The sequence below is a fragment of the Triticum urartu genome, unplaced genomic scaffold (assembly GCF_003073215.2).
Source record: "Triticum urartu cultivar G1812 unplaced genomic scaffold, Tu2.1 TuUngrouped_contig_402, whole genome shotgun sequence".
NCBI lineage: Eukaryota > Viridiplantae > Streptophyta > Magnoliopsida > Poales > Poaceae > Triticum > Triticum urartu.
Genome location: NW_024114574.1, coordinates 1 through 15,857, shown reverse-complemented (window position 1 = coordinate 15,857; position 15,857 = coordinate 1). Strand labels below are relative to the sequence as shown.

The 15,857-nt window shown below is 48.5% G+C and overlaps 1 pseudogene; it reads left to right on the top strand.

The window, feature by feature from the left end:
* The first annotated feature begins 60 nt into the window (after positions 1 to 60).
* Positions 61 to 6,458, top strand: LOC125527476 (annotated as a pseudogene).
* The last annotated feature ends 9,399 nt before the right edge of the window (positions 6,459 to 15,857 follow it).

The following is a 15,857-nucleotide window of genomic DNA, read 5'->3' as shown; positions in this document are numbered from 1 at the left end:
CTTCTCGCTAGTCAAAGTGTGATCCCTCGCTCCCCCGCCACCACCGCCGCTGCCGCTGCCATGTCCGCCGCCGCCGCCGCCGCCGGCGGCCGAGGTCTCAAATCCGTCCCGCGCCGCCTTCTCCTGGAAGCCGGTGAGTGGGAGTCAGCGGAGGAGCCTGTCTCTAAACCCTGGAGCGCTGACTGGCTGTTTGACTAACCCCTTTTGCCCCCCTCCCACCAGACGGGCCGGGCGCAGCAGACGCTCGCGGCGGCGGTGAGCAGGTCGGGCGTGGGGCTCCACTCGGGCGCGCGCGCCACCGCCACGCTGCTCCCTGCGCGCGCCGGCGAGGGGAGGTACTTCGTCGTGGAGGAGGCGAGGGTGGCGGCGGAGGCGGGGAATGCCGAGCCACAGTCTCCGCTCTGCACCACGCTGCGGAGCGGGAGCGGGAGCGGCGGCGCGCGGGTGCGCACGGTCGAAGCACCTGCTCTCGGCCATGGAGGCGCCCGGCGTCGACAACTGCCGCGTCGAGGTCAGCGGCGGCGATGAGGTGCGTGCCAGTCTCGCCTGATGCTGCTAACAGAGTAGTTGGGTAGACGTTCATGTCTGATTCCTAGTATCCACGATGTATTTCCGATTCATGTGAATTTATTTTCAAGCGATGACAGATCCCTTTGCTTGATGGATCAGCGCAAGAGTGGGTGGAGGCCATCCGGGGTGCAGGTCTGTGTGCGGCCGAGGATATCAGTGGACAAAAGTTGGAGAAACTGGCACCCAAAATCGACGAGCCTGTTTACCTGCGGAAGGACGATTGCTTTGTAGCTGCATTCCCTTCCTCGCAAATCCACATCACCAATGGAATTGATTTTCCAAAGGTATGTATGTCTCATGCCCTCCCCCTTTTTTTAAGTTCACGAAATGTGATTATTGTAGGGGGTTAACCATGTGGTTGATATGCAATTTGGTTTGTAGTACGATGTATCACTTCTCAAATTGAAAATTCTAAGTAACACTGGTGCATGACCGGGAATAGAAGGGTATTTTGTTGCTATGAAATCGATGTCAGGTCAGCACTGCCTGAAGCTAGCCTTTGACTTCCTTTTTCTATCACATATCTAGTGATTTGGTAGAGGCCATTAGATTGTTTTTATTTGGGCTTAGTTTGGCGGACTTTGCACATGTTTTAATCATGGTGGAAGCAAAGTTGGGAGAGCTCGAAGCCTGCCACATCCTGATGCATAGAACAGTAGTTGTTCGTACGGATAATGTGTGCCAGGACATCGACTGTGAGGTTTAATGTTTTTTGTGCATAAGGCTGAAATTATCCTTGTGTTTTTATAATCATTGATTTGATGATCATCATAGGAGTAGACATTTACGATAAAGTGTAAGCACAGTACCTTCATTTTTTATATGCATTAATAAAATGCTTGCCCAAATGCCTGCTGTTGGCAAGGACATGAACAAAAGGAATGTTGCCTAATTTTTATTACTGTTTTTAAGTAAAAGCTTTGATAGTGTGCAAAAAATGTTTCAAGGGACTTGAGCAAACTATGCATCCTATTATAGGCGCCAGCGATTGGTTGTCAATGGTTCAATACATTCCTGGATGCTGATATATACTCAAGCAAGATAGCTCCTGCAAGAACTTTCTGTATTTTTGAAGAGGTTTGCTCACACATGAACTGATGTTGATCTATAATCTATTATTACTCTTTTTACTGTATACTGGCAATATCATTCATTCTCTGGTACTAACAGGGGGAAAATCAATGTCTTTCACATATGGAATATATGATACTCACTCCATCCGGGTTTGTAAGGTCGGCACGCCTTTTATGTCTCCAATTTGACCAACGAAATGTGTCTAATATGCCACCAAAAGTATATTTTTGGAAACTTCATTCGAGGACGAATCCAATGATATATTTTTAGTGGCATATAACACACACTTTGCTAATTGAAGACCTAAAAAACCCATGCTCGCCTTAAAAAAACCCGGATAGAGGGAGTATCATAAAAATTTCTCCAATAATAATGGCATTGCAACTTGCCTAGCACATGGTTTGGTTCTCATGTATTTTATCATGATTTCATGGTGCATAACTTTTAAAAGTTTATATTCGTTTTCACCTTCCTGACTAATGAGTAATGTCATGAATCTTGCATAACTAAGGACTTCAAGTATTTCTTTCATTTCCCATATAGCTCTGTAGTACAATCTGCGTTTTATCCTTTCTGTTGGGGATTTTGCAGAATTACTGTCTATGTCTTACATCCCCCAGCAATTTTCTGGCCTCGTTCTTATGAATTACTCCCTCCTTTACGGTTTATAGGGCTTATTTCAACTTTTTTGTTTTTCCAATTTAAAGGGCTCATCTCCATCTCATTTTTAGTTTTCGAGGCGCATTAAATCTTTGCATGCAAGAATTAAAAACGAACACACCAATGCATGTAATGTTCCTACTCATCTAGTGACCAAGCATGCATGCACTGCAATTAATCCAAATTAATGCATGAGTTTAATTTGAGTAGTTTTGTAAAGTACGAGATACATTCCTCCACTCACAAAATGCCTTGGTTGATGAGATTTCTGATTTGAGCCCTATAATCCGGAAAGGAGGGAGTACATGTGAGTGCAGACACTCACTTCTTTGTTCTGCAATTCTGACTTCTTCAGGTTGAAAAAATGCGTGGTGCTGGGCTTATAAAAGGAGGATCACTGGAAAATGCTATGGTTTGCAGGTGAATAATAATATGATGAAATATTTGTCTTCTAATTATAGTTCATTTTAGCTTTCTGTCGAACTGTGGATTGGTGGTTTCATTGTTGACATAGTTTTAATAAATATATCTGATGATGCCTACATGAATGAATAAATGATCTGGTTTTAATAAAAAATATTTTTTTCACCCATAACTCAATTGCAGTACTAACAACTCTTTTGTCAAATCTAATTGAGGAATAACTGAATGATTAAGTAATCAACATGGTTAGTCGCCAGAGCTTTCTAAGAATATGCATGCTCAATGGTTTTGTAGAAGAGTAGTTAAGTACTCCCTCTGTAATGAAATATAAGAGCGTTTAGATCAGTAGAGGGAGTATAAGCTTAATTTAGTTGGTGCTTAACTGATTATGTAGTTCATACTTCACATGATATAGCTTTACAATAACACTAGAAGTGCCCGTCTTTTTTTAATCCGGTCAAATAACATCAGAAGTACTACTGTGTATGCATTATATTGGTATTGTAGTAATTGGCCATCCCCATGTCAATTTAGTCAGATAATGTGGTATGCTTGTTTGGCAATTGACAGTATGTCTGGTGGTTGGCTTAATCCACCACTTCGTTTTGATGATGAACCTTGCCGCCACAAGATTTTAGATCTTATAGGTGATTTCTCACTTCTTGCACGGAATGGCAGCCAGGGTTTTCCAATTGCTCATATAGTTGCCTACAAGGTACGTTCTTTAACTTCATTTGACTACAGCATTCTTATTGTATAATGTAGCGACTGCATCTTATAAGTTCGTAGCGCATCACTTTTGTCACTGGTACTATAATTGTCTTATTCGTGGCCCATGATCATTTGGAGTATGCTTGTTTAGCACTGGTTAGATTTCCATCCAGTCCATCTGTGGGCTTGATTTACTCCAGCTCACCTTTCAAATTTATCGTGTAATTAAGAAGACCTTGAACATTTATCAAATCTCCTGGCTACTTCAAGAATATACTTGAGATTCTTTTGTTGTTAGGTGAATTTAAATAATATTTTCATGTGATTCAGTTCAGCTTGTTTTTGGAGGGCTTGATTTTGTAAGTTCATGTGTCATTTTTCATGAGATTTTTTGTAAGTTCATGTGTCATTTTTTTGGAGGGCTTGATTTTGTGATCATCACGTTCACTTGCCTATTTTTCTTGAACACACACCCATATGTGTCATTTGTATTAGAAGAGTGTCAAAATGGCGCAAAACGTGACCAATGTAAGGAGTATTAGTATTGGTCTAGGAGTCCTTATTAGTCTATGTTTAGTTTCCTTGCACCTCAAGTCTTGTGTAATATATATATGCCCCTTGGGCTTCAATAAAGATAAGTTGCTTTCCTAACATGGTATTAGAGCCTAGGTTTAGGTCTCCAGACGCCGCAACTCGTCCTTACGATCCACTAGTTTTTTTTTTCTCGGTCGATCTATTCTTCTCTGGGTCGATCTCGTCTTCCGCTGTCGTTCGCGGGGCACCTGCCGCCCAGCTGCTTCGCTGGATCCAAACTGGTGACGAGTGCGCCCATGACGTGCGCCTGCACAGCCGTGATCGCCTGCATGGATCAAAGCCCGCCTTGCCTGGTTGGCTACTGTGCTGCGTTCGCACCTGTGCGCCAGATCGGGTTACCTCGTCCAGCTCCAGATCGATGTGCGTGCTGCTGCGTTCAGGCTGCTGTGCTATAGCTGCTGCTTTGCTGCTGAGTTCGCTCCTGCATACTAGCTGCTGTCTTTCCGTTCCCATCTTGATTTCAACAACAAAAAAAAGGAGTCCAATGTCTTCTGCATACACGATGGATTTTGCATCTTTGTGTCGTGTATGCTTCCTAGATTTTACCTTCCTTGTTTTCTGCTGTGTCCACCAGATCCGTTGATATTTTGTGTTTCTCATGTCATGCGAGTCCACCAAACTTTTGTCCGTCAGCCTTTTTCTGGTCATTGTCCTCTCTATAGGATTTCTGTGGCCTCTCTTTGCATTGTTGATCTAAGCTCATTCTCTTGCCGCCGAGTTTCTTTCGCCGTCGGTTTTCATGGGCCATGATTCTTTAAGCAATGCTTCTTCTCTTGATGGCCATCTTCTTTTGACAACCCATCTTCTCTTGATACTTCTATTGTATCTTCTATTGGTGCGGTGTCTTCCTCTGATGTGCCATCTCTTCGTTATCCCCTTTGGCGACTCGACAGGTTTTGAAGACTCTTCATGCTACAACGACACTCTCAAGACGCGGATTTGGATTATCATTTTTTTTAGTATTACACTTCTTCAAATGCAATGCTATTGCATACGCTTTGCATTTGAGGGGGGGTGTTAAGGAGTATTAGTATTGGTCTAGGAGTCCTTATTAGTCTATGTTTAGTTTCCTTGCACCTCAAGTCTTGGTAATATATATATGCCCCTTGGGCCTTCAATAAAGATAAGTTGCTTTCCTAACAACCAAATCGCAGTCAAAAAGAAAAGCAAGAAAATGAAAGCTAACAAAAGGAACAGAAAAAGTAAAAAACAGGACCACCACCACAACTGTACAAGCCTGTTGCTGCTCAAGCACACATTAGCTTGGCTTCTCTAGCTTTGTGAGAAGTTCTCCCTTTATGAAGTAAACATCCAATGCCATTTGTAGTGGTAGGCAATAAGAACTATGTAGTTCATGACAATGAAAACTATGAATAATGACCCCTGGCCAGTGGTAGATCAGGGATCTAGTCAAAGTTAGGCAAAAAGTTACAGTTGATCCGAAAGGAAGCATCAGTTACCGTGTAAAAAGTATGATTATTCCGTTATTGCGACATTCTGAACTAAAGGTTTTGCAAGTTGCAATGACACTCATTGTCCTGATTGTGACCTTAAACTACAGACCACCTTTTTGTTTCTCGTGGCACATCACAACCTCTTTGCTTTCACGTGTTGTGCCGAACATGTCGTCCTGAGACGATAGGGTTTATCTTAGGACATGGCATATTCCCTGCTAGAATTTTTTTCCTTTTTTGTACAAGAATAACCTATCTGATAGAATGAGTTGTAGAGTATTGTCCTCGTTTGGTACTCCTATGTTATCCTATTTATTATGCCGCCCTTAAAGTTCTGTAAATAAACTACTCCTCCGTTCCAAAATAAGTGTCGCTGATTTAGTACAATACTTTGTACTAGATCAGCGACACTTATTTTGGGACGGAGGGAGCAGTTTGTGACATCTGAACTTGATATTTCTCCATTGACGTGACATAGGCTGGTCATTCCCTGCACACCAGTTTCCTACATCATTTATCGGGGAAGACTAGTGTGGACCAAGCAACGCTTGCTTAGCGATTTTGGAGCGCATGGTGGCGGGTATTGTTCATATGTTGGTGATAGTGATGCTCAACAAGAAGATGGCAGATTTCAGCATACGGTACTAACAATCATGTGATGGCCCTCATCCTGACAGTCGGACTGGTGTCAGCTCATAGTTAGATTAAAATCCTACCATATCTCTGAGTACTCATATATCTCCATCTCTGGCAAGTGATTTCTTTTGTTTCATGAACCGACACCAGAAAGGATGGCATTTGCGAACATTTTTCATGGCAGTTTAAGTTATGGGGGATGCCATTTTCTTAAGAAGAGCATGACAAAAAAAAACTGTCAGTTAACATTACAGCAGTATTTCTCATGCTTTCTGAAGATTGATCTGAAGAATTATGTTTGTACTCCATGTTTGTTATGGTTGTAATAACTGGACATGACTCGGCGTGAACTCGTTTCAGTTATCCAAAAAAAAATCAATTCTGGAAGCAGAAAGAAAGCTGCCTCGCTCGTGTGGTCCTACAGCCCGTGCTGGCCACGCCGGAGGTTCCTTGGGTTCTCCTGGCCTGGATAACTACGAAGGCGCCGTGACGCCAAGCCGCGAAAGCGACGGCGATGGGGCCGTGCCTTTACGGAGGTGGCAGCCGACTCGCTGTCTCGCGGCGGTGGTGGTGGTGGTCGGCTGATGGAGTGATGGAGATCTACCCGACCGACAGCGCGGCGTTCCCCCTCGGGAGGTGGCGGCGGCGGCTCCAGGCGATGTGGCGTCGTCTCGTCTCGTCAGCCTGTGCAAGAGCCCGAGTCGCACTTGCCTTCCTCGACGAGGCGGCCGGGCTGGCGCCCCGGATCCACGCAAGATGGAGCAAAACGTGTGGAGCTGATGAAATGTTGCTTTTGTGATGAAAGTTAGGTTTCTGTTGCCAGGTGGTTTGGTTTGGCCAGAGTTGGAGGAAGGCATGCTAGAAATGGCCAATGGCTGCGTCTCTATTTGCGATCCCATGCAGAAACACCTGTAGCTTTTTCTTCCGGTATTCGACCAAGTTCTATATAAAACCCAAATGTTTTATACAAATCGATATCGACCACAGTGACTTGCACCACGTGCGTGGTACAAGTGGTTAAGGGCATCTCCAGCCGCGCCTCAGGAAGGCCTTCCCAAGCGTTTTTTTTGCGCCGGCGCTGAAAAAACGGCCTAGTCGCGTTCCCAAGAGCCCAATTTTCGCCGGTCTGGGCCGAAAACAGCGCCGGTGGATCCAGGCCGAACCCGGCGCGCTGGGGGCGCCCGGGACGCCGGGGCGAACTGTTTTGGCGCGAAAAAGCCGCGGGCCAGCCGCGTTAGGGACACGGCGGCTCGTCTTCCCCCCAGCTGCCTCGGTTCCCGCGGGGAATCAATGGCAAGGCTGCCGCCGGTCAGCCTTGCCATTGATTCCTCACAGGCGGCGCGTCTCGGGACGGCGCGCCGACGCCTCCCCTCCCTCGCACGCGTACACACGCGCGGAGCGGCTATAAAAGCCGGCGGTTCTCGCCTGGTGCCCACACCAGACTCGCCCCTCGCCGCCGCCCAGCTCTCTCTCCGTCTCCGTCTTCCTCTCCCGAGCGCCACCGGCAGCCCCCCCTCTCTCCCTCTCTACCACCGCCGAGCCCGTCGCCATGGCAGAGCGCTTCCCCGGAGACGAGGCGGCGGCGAACGGCTTCGGCCGCCGTTCGCTCCGCGAACAGGAGTCCTGGCTCCTGTTCCAGGCGAACATCCCGGCGCCGCCGGACATGCGCGCCGGGCCGACGGGGTGGCGGCTCAGCGACGGGGGAGTGCCCGTTCCCCCGTTACCCGACGCCGTGGCGAAGCCCACGTACTTCGCCGAGGAGGTCGAGGTCGCGCGCGCCTCCCTGACCGACGACGAGCGCTCCCTCCCCCAGTACGCCGCCGGCAATCACGCGGCTTGGGCGGCGTACTTCCAGCGCCGCCAGCAGCAGCGCCTGGCCTCCACCAACGACGCGCCGGTGGTCGGCGGCGTGAAGAACAGCGTGGGGCGCACCTGTGGTGGGGCGTCCCGGGCCGCACGCTGGAGGGCGTGCTGACGCTACCTCGACGGCGGCAACAACCCGCCGTTGACCTATCCTGCGACGGGGGCCGCCCTGTCGCAACACCAACGCGCATGGGCGCCAAGGAGGTTCGCCTCCTCCTCGTCTTCCTCCTCTTGCTCATCTTCCCACTCCTCCGGTTCTTCGGCGCTTCTCGGCGTCAAGGCCGAGCCCGCGGCGGAGACGCCAATCGGTCGGCGCACTCGCAGCGTCGGCATCGTCATCAACGAGGGCGGCCGGCGCGCCCCTCCTCGTCGGCTCCTCCGCGCTTCGTCAAGCCAAAGATGGAGCCGGGGCTGGCGCCGTGAAGACGGAGCCGGGGCTGGCGCCGGTGGAGGCGGAGTTCGACGACGACGACGCGGCCTAGAATGGGCGCGCCAGGACTCCATTGCGATGGAGAAGGCGCACCGGGAGAAGGAGAAGGAGCGCCAGCGCGCCGCCCTGCGCCACTTCGAGGAGCGCCGACGTGGCCGCGTTCAAGACGGGGTCGTCGTCTTATGCGACAGCAACGACGACGACGACGTGCCGCCGCTAGTCCGCCATGGTGACGCCGGGCAGGGGTCCAGCAGGGGCGCCCGCGTCAAGGAGGAGAAGGCCGACGATGACGATGGCGGCGACGGCGGCGATGACTTCAGCCCTTTTCTTTTTTAGATTAGGTTAATGTAATGAAAATGCGCGAATTCACGAAATTTGCCATGTTTGGCCGAAATTTAACTAGTTTTTATCATAACTTCGCCGAACGGTCTTTTTTTGTTAAATACGCGCCTGGGGACGGCCCTGGGGCCGACGGCTGGGGACCGACTCGTCCCCGAGCCATTTTTTGCGCTGGCTCATCCTCAGGCGGCGCTTTTAGACGCCCCCTGAGAAGCCAACGGCTGGAGATGCCCTAACAACCAAACCTTCATAGGCCTGGCACCGCCACTACGATGCAATTATACTACACTATACTACGTCTAAAGCCAATCATGCACGTACCAGGATCTAGCGAAATTTGTGCGCTGCAAACGGCGCTAGAGATGACAGTTGCAAATTGTTTTCTACTACCACTGGAGCTACTTGCAAGAATGAAAAGGGGCGGCACACCTGTTCGTGCGTCCACCTGACTAAATGGTTCAGAAAAGAAATCCACTTGACCAGTAGCATTTTCAATACTACGTACTATAGACCGTGCCTGCCATGCACAAAAGATTCGCCGTCAGGTCAGATGGGTTTAGTTAATCATCATCATCTGCTACCGGCTAACGGAAACAGGCATGGCCACATATCCTCTCTCGGGGGAATCAAAGGAAAAATAGATAGTAGATTGACAGACGAGGAAAAGAACTCCGGAGAAAGATTCCCCACAGCATCTCTCGTCAGACACGCGCACCGCCAGATCTTCCCCCCGCCATGTGATGCTCTTCCATTTTTACCACGGCCGATCTACCCCGTCAGCTGATCGCTTCAACTGAAGCAGGGGACGCCCAAATGAGATGAGCGGCAGGAAGGCACTGGTGGTAGCAACTCTGACGCACTAAAATACTACTACTACTAGAGAGCGGCTTAGATCCCTGATGATGACAGGGGGCCCCCTCGGCGGTTCGTAAGCGCTGTTTGGTGGCCTCTTTTGCGTTGGCGGCCGCCCGCTTGCTGTGTCGCTGTGCTGCTTGTGTCATTGGTCCATAAACCTAGATAGATCATGCCCTTGGCGGCCCAAGTGGCGAGTGACTTGTCCAGCTCTGATTGGAGCCAGCCGGGATGCGGTTTCCCGTCGGTATATGCCTGCGTGCCGTTTCTGTCATGGGAACGCATGCCATGTTTCACAAAAGGACAATATGGGATTCAAGCGGCGGCTGGCGAAGGCAGGAATAATTTTCGGGTGTGGCAGAGTTTACGATGAAGAAAAATCTTGTATAATACAATTATGCAAAATTTTACTAAAATGCTAAATATATACTAGTATTATCTTGTGCTCGCAACTAGAAGCAAAATCCTAAACTAATTGGTTGGTTTCTACAACAGGAGGTCACTATAATAGTGGAGCTTATTTCAGTCGACGGCAACAACATTTGCTTCAAAATTCAAAGTTCAGTTTCAGTTCTGGATTAGTTTCCATCATTTACTTGCTCTGTTCGCAATTTACTAAAATATGAAATATATATTATTCCGTGCTCGCAGATTTGATGTTTATTAGAGAACGCGCCGAGACCAAAGGTAGAGTCTGGTATGTGAAGGGTGAAGGGGGCACGATCGGCTCTACTAAATATATCCAAGCAACATCCTGCTTATTTCTTGAATTAACCCGATCTGGACATTCATTGGCAAGATATGAATTTCGTCGAGGAGTTAATCGTTTACATTTGTCCATTCATACACCTTTTTTGCAGCCCATTCTCAGATGAGCTTGCTGAGGTGGCATTAGTATAGGTGATGATGGCAATAAATAAATTGGATTCTCTACCTTTTTTTTTTTGCGGATTGGATTCTCTAGCTTATGTGGTTCAATCGGAATGGATTTACTCCCAGTCTAATCTTGGAGTGAGCAGCTACTAGGCTACTAATGGTTTTGTTTCCACGAAATTTAGTAAGTGTTTGACAAAACCTGTTACCCATGTACCTCCCTCTTCTTCACCAACATCTAACGACACATCTAGTTATTTATTTTTCTAAATAGAAAGAATAATGTATATACTACTCCGTACGTACTACGCATGGTGCATGGATATCATATGAATCCTAACTACTACTATATGAGTATCTCAAACTGCATTTCCGGCGAGGAAATATACTACCTCAAATTGCATTATATCTATGTAACATGCTACCTCGTAGTGGATTTAGTAAATAGCCTACACCAGTTTGTTCATTTGTTTATTACGCCAAATTGATCATCTTGATTAATCAAAGAGCGAAGTAGCTTATCAAGTGCCACGAGAAGGGCACATTTGATTCGCCCCATCAAGCCCTTCCCTGGTTGATGTGCTAGCCTGGTGCATTTGGATCTTTGCAATTGCCCGTGTATTAATTAAAGGCCAAGTCCAATCACATGCAGCGCATATATATGGCGTCACCTCGCAGGCTCTGGGAAATCATGTATCCCCAACCACTAGTATACTACCTAGACCAATCATAGGATCATACAGCAGTCATGATATATTATTATTATGCGCCTTTCTGCGGCGTGGCAACTTTGCAGCCGTGCTATATGCCAGAGTGGTGAAACGGCGATATGTGATGGCTAATGAGAACCTTTGTGTTCATCCGTGCAATAATTTGATGAATTTCAGAAATTCATAAGCATAAACTTGAATCATCTCGCCGAGAAGATCATAAACCGCAATGCCAGTTTGATGCCCAGAATTTCTAGAGGATTGTAACCCTTGGGAATTTCTTCTATGCTGGTAGTTTGATTTGTATGATTGCAATGATTTTTCCATGTAAATATATTTTCACCACATTTCACATATTTTTATTTTCATAGACTTCAACCCCTATGAAAGGTTCATAGAAATTTCATGCAACCAAACATCCTTTTAATCACATACAATTTAAGATGGCATGATATTGCAATCTTACGTTTGTGAGATTCTTGCATTCTAGGGATCTTATGGATCAAAGAGACCTTATGTTGAAATAGGATGGGCCTTGGGCCCATCTAACAATTTCAGAAAATCTACAAGGGCCCATGTGGGTTTTATGGCAGCGGGTGTGGTGAGAAGTTTAGTCTCACATTGATAGTTGAGAGGAGTTGGACCCCCTTATAAGGGATTCCCTTCCACATGCTATTGGAACTTGAGAAGAAAAGTGGTTCCCGCACGCTCCTCCACTGCCGCGGGAACGAGCCAAGCCTAGCTCACAACTATGCGCTTATTTTTGCTAGTCGTGGGCCCAACCCACGTCTAGCCCCCACGAGACAAATCGCGTGTACAGCATCCGCGCCCACTGTCGTTCCTTTTGTTGTTGCTGCCGCCGGTGATCCTGTCACGTCCACCGCGTACACGGTTGATAGGAGAGCAGGCCTCTGAAACCCCGCCTCTCTAGATCATGTACGGGAGAGGGGCGATTAGGTTATTTTGGAAGCATCTCCTATGCGACTGCTCTCCACCGTTCGTGTGCATCTACTAGGTCTGCGTCGCCTTCGTCATCATCATGTCCACCGACGCCAAGAGAATCGCCGCCGAGAAGGCTGCCACTGGCAAGAAGGCGGCCGAGGAGGCCGCCGCCGCTGCTATGGCCAACTAGCCTACTGTAGGGTATAATACGCTTATGCCGCTCCTGTTTTTTTCCTGTCTTAGTAGTACTAGAAATGTACGCAGATGTTTCGGCTATATGCATATGCGCAGTACGTGCTTATCTAGATCTTAATCAGTATGTTATTAGTTCTTTCAATGCAATGTTCATGATTATTTGTGGATTAAATTAATCAAAAAATGCTAATATACTCAACAATCCAAAAACTTAATGTGTGTAGGCAATTTTCAGCCCATGGCTTTACCATTGCACTGAAATCGGATAAGTTTACTGGTACATACTTTAAGCGTTGGCAGACCAAAGCCACCTTATGGCTCACAACTATGAACGTGTTCCGGGTCACCGGTGTTACTCCCACGAGAACGATTGCTCATGATTAGGAGAAGGTGTTCAGGGAGGCCACCGCCGTCTTTCTTGGAGCAGTTCTAAGTGTGATCGGAGATAAGTTGGTTGACGCATATTTACATATGCAGGTTGCCAAGGACTTGTGGGAGGCGCTCAAATCTAAATTTGGCACAACCGATGCTGGTAGCGAGATGTATGCATCGAGCAGTTCCACGGTTACAAAATGGTCGAGAACCGTTCTTTATTTGAACAGGCTCATGAGATACAATGCATCGTTAAGGAGGTTGAGCTTCTTAAGTGTAACTTACCGGGAAAATTTGTCACGGGATGCATAATTGCTAAGCTCCCTAATTCGTGGAGGAACTTTGCTACTACTCTGAAACATCACATATGAGAATTCTCAGTTGAGGATGTCTTCGGTCATCTAAGTGTTGAGCAGAACTTGAGAGCAAAGGACTCGAACGAAAAAGGAAATGAAGGAACTTCTGTAGCCAATATGGTACATCAGAGGAACTTCAAGTCCCACAAGCCCAAGGGAAAGAATTCCGTCCAACAAAATACCGACTTTAAGAAGAAGGGTAAGAAGACCCTCAAGAACAAGAAGGGAGATGTGTCATGGGTGTAAGTCTGACAATAGTGTATAGGGGTATGAATTAGAGGGCAGAGCCTAGCTACGACGCAGTTGTTACACTCGGATTCACGAGTTCAGGCCCCTCATGGTGGAGGTAAAAGGCCTACGTCTCGGTGCTCTGGAGCTGTTGACTGAGTGTATGGTTTACAAAGGATGCGAACCCTTGCCATGAGGCTGAGGGTGGTTTATATAGAGTCCGTTGGCCCCTCATGAATGCCGCGATAACCAAGGGTTAAAGGGAAAGTTTAAGGGTGCCAGTTACTGGTAACGGACGTATTGATTACACTTGATGAGGGTGGACGCACGTCCTGACCGTTGCGGTTCTGGAAGGACTCCTGGTCTTTGTCATTCGAGTGTTGGCAGGTTTCGTCGAGTGAAGGAGTTCGGTCGAGTGAGACTCTGTCCTCCGAGTGATGAGTATCTTCCGAGTGGATCGTCTGGTTACAGAGCTTCGAAATGCCGGCCTGGCCCTGTGGCCCAGTATAAGGTATACAATTTCTTAGGGTAGGCTCTGTAGGTCAGGCCTGTTACCCTACCCTTAGTACATGTCCCCATCATTAGCCCCCGAATCGGTCGAGGTTAATCAGGTCATGTCGAAACGAATTCTCAAGCGAGCTGAGTGCTACAGAGGCATTCGAGCTCCCATTGGTCGTTCGACGATCTCGTCTCCGCGCGACACCTTGGCGGATTCCGGATCATGCGACTTCTGAGTAAGAGTTGCATTGCAGGTCCCAGCTAGATAAGGGGTGTTTCCATCCGAGTGAAACGGCTTCTTACACGTTGGGTGGCAGACCAGACCCGAGCATTTTTTGAAAGACTTTCAAAGGAGAGAAATCAGATTGCTGGATCCTGGATTTTGCGGGATTTGAAACTGGAGATGTGCGCGCGCGAACGGTTGCGACGCGATGAGTGGGGGAAGTGGGGTGTGACACCTCGATTTTCGCCCCACTTTTCGCCATGTATCGCTGGATCTCCGCCAATGAGATTCGAGGAGATTTGCGGTCCAGCAATTCATTGGAGAGGATCGGCGGGCAGAGAGCTGGCGGTATAAAATGGCTACTGTATCAGGAAGGGGGGGGGGGCAGATCCCCTTCCCCCCTTGTCTTCGACCCTTCATTCTTCCCCTCCGCCTCCACTCCGTGTGAATCCGCTCGGCATCAGAGCGCTCTGCCATGATGGCGAAGGACAAGGAGACGAAACTGGAGAAGGCGAAGAAGGCGTCGAGCTCCAAGGTTGCGCCCCCGCAGGGATGGATCTAGGGCGTTTGGCCCCCGCCGACCACCACGATAGAGGACATCGGCAGGCTTGTCATCGACGGCTTGGTGCGGGAAGGGATCTGGAGACTGCCGGGGGAAGGGGAGATCGAGCCTGCGCCGCGGCCGAGGGATCGTGTGCTCCTCGTCACTCATGTGGAGCGAGCTTTTTCTATGCCGCCCCATCCTTTCCTCTGTGGTTTCTTGAACTTTTTTGTTGCCCAGCTTCACCACCTCCGTTCGAATGCTATAGCATACCTTGCTGCATTCATTTCCATGTGCAAACTTTTTAGGCTGCCAGCCGCACTGGGGGCTATTCAAACACATTTTCACATGTCGTTCTCAATCGGTCAAAAAGGCCGACCCCGAGGGGGAGAAAACCCATGTCGTGCGGCGGCCTAGGTTCCCTACGATGACCTTCCCCGAGTCGGTTAGGGGTTGGCAGTCAACTTGGTTTTACTGCAATGACATTCCTTATGCCGGTTCATCGACTGGCCTCCCTTCCTACATGCCTGAGAGGGTTAATGCACCTCCATCGCTGACGGTGGACAAGGAGGAAAAGATGGAAGTGTGGATTTTGGTAGCTTCTATAGTTGGCCTGATTCAGGGTGGAGTGATAGGATTGATTTGCTGGAGGTCTTCATCAGTCGGCGGATCCAGCTGCTACAGGAGCGGGCTCACCCCATGTGGCAGTACGCCGGGGCAAATGACCCAACTCGAGTACACCTGGAAGACATCGGCAAGGAGACTGTAGAGCAGTGGATCAGAAGTATCACTGGCGCTTGCAACAACCCCCTGGGATCGAGGCAGATCCCGCCCTTCGATGATGCGCACCCGCCAACGGAGGTGTGATATGCATTTTCGAGTGAATCATTTCAGAGAGACGATTATCCCGACTGAACTTACTAATCCAATTGTCTTCATTCTTTGCGCTTTGTAGGAGTTCTAGAGGATGTTCTCGCATGTGCCAAACGGAGGCCACCTCATCGAGAATGTGGTGAGCGACCACGGTAGCGTTGAGGACAGCTATGCGGAAGACAACGAGGAGGAAAGCGATGACTCGGAGGTGAGTGACGAGGCTGAGTCTTCTCCGTCTGCAGAGGTGCGTGCGGAATGTCGTTCCAAGAAGACCCAAGATCCAAGTGCCTGCCAGAGCAAGACCGCGGCCTCAAGTGCTAGGAATCCAAAACGCACTCGGACATTGATGCCGGAGCCGACGGAGAAGACTGCCAACCAGCTCAAGGTCACCTCACCCAAACCTCAGAAGGCTCTGCCCAAGATCAAGGTCGCCGTGCCCG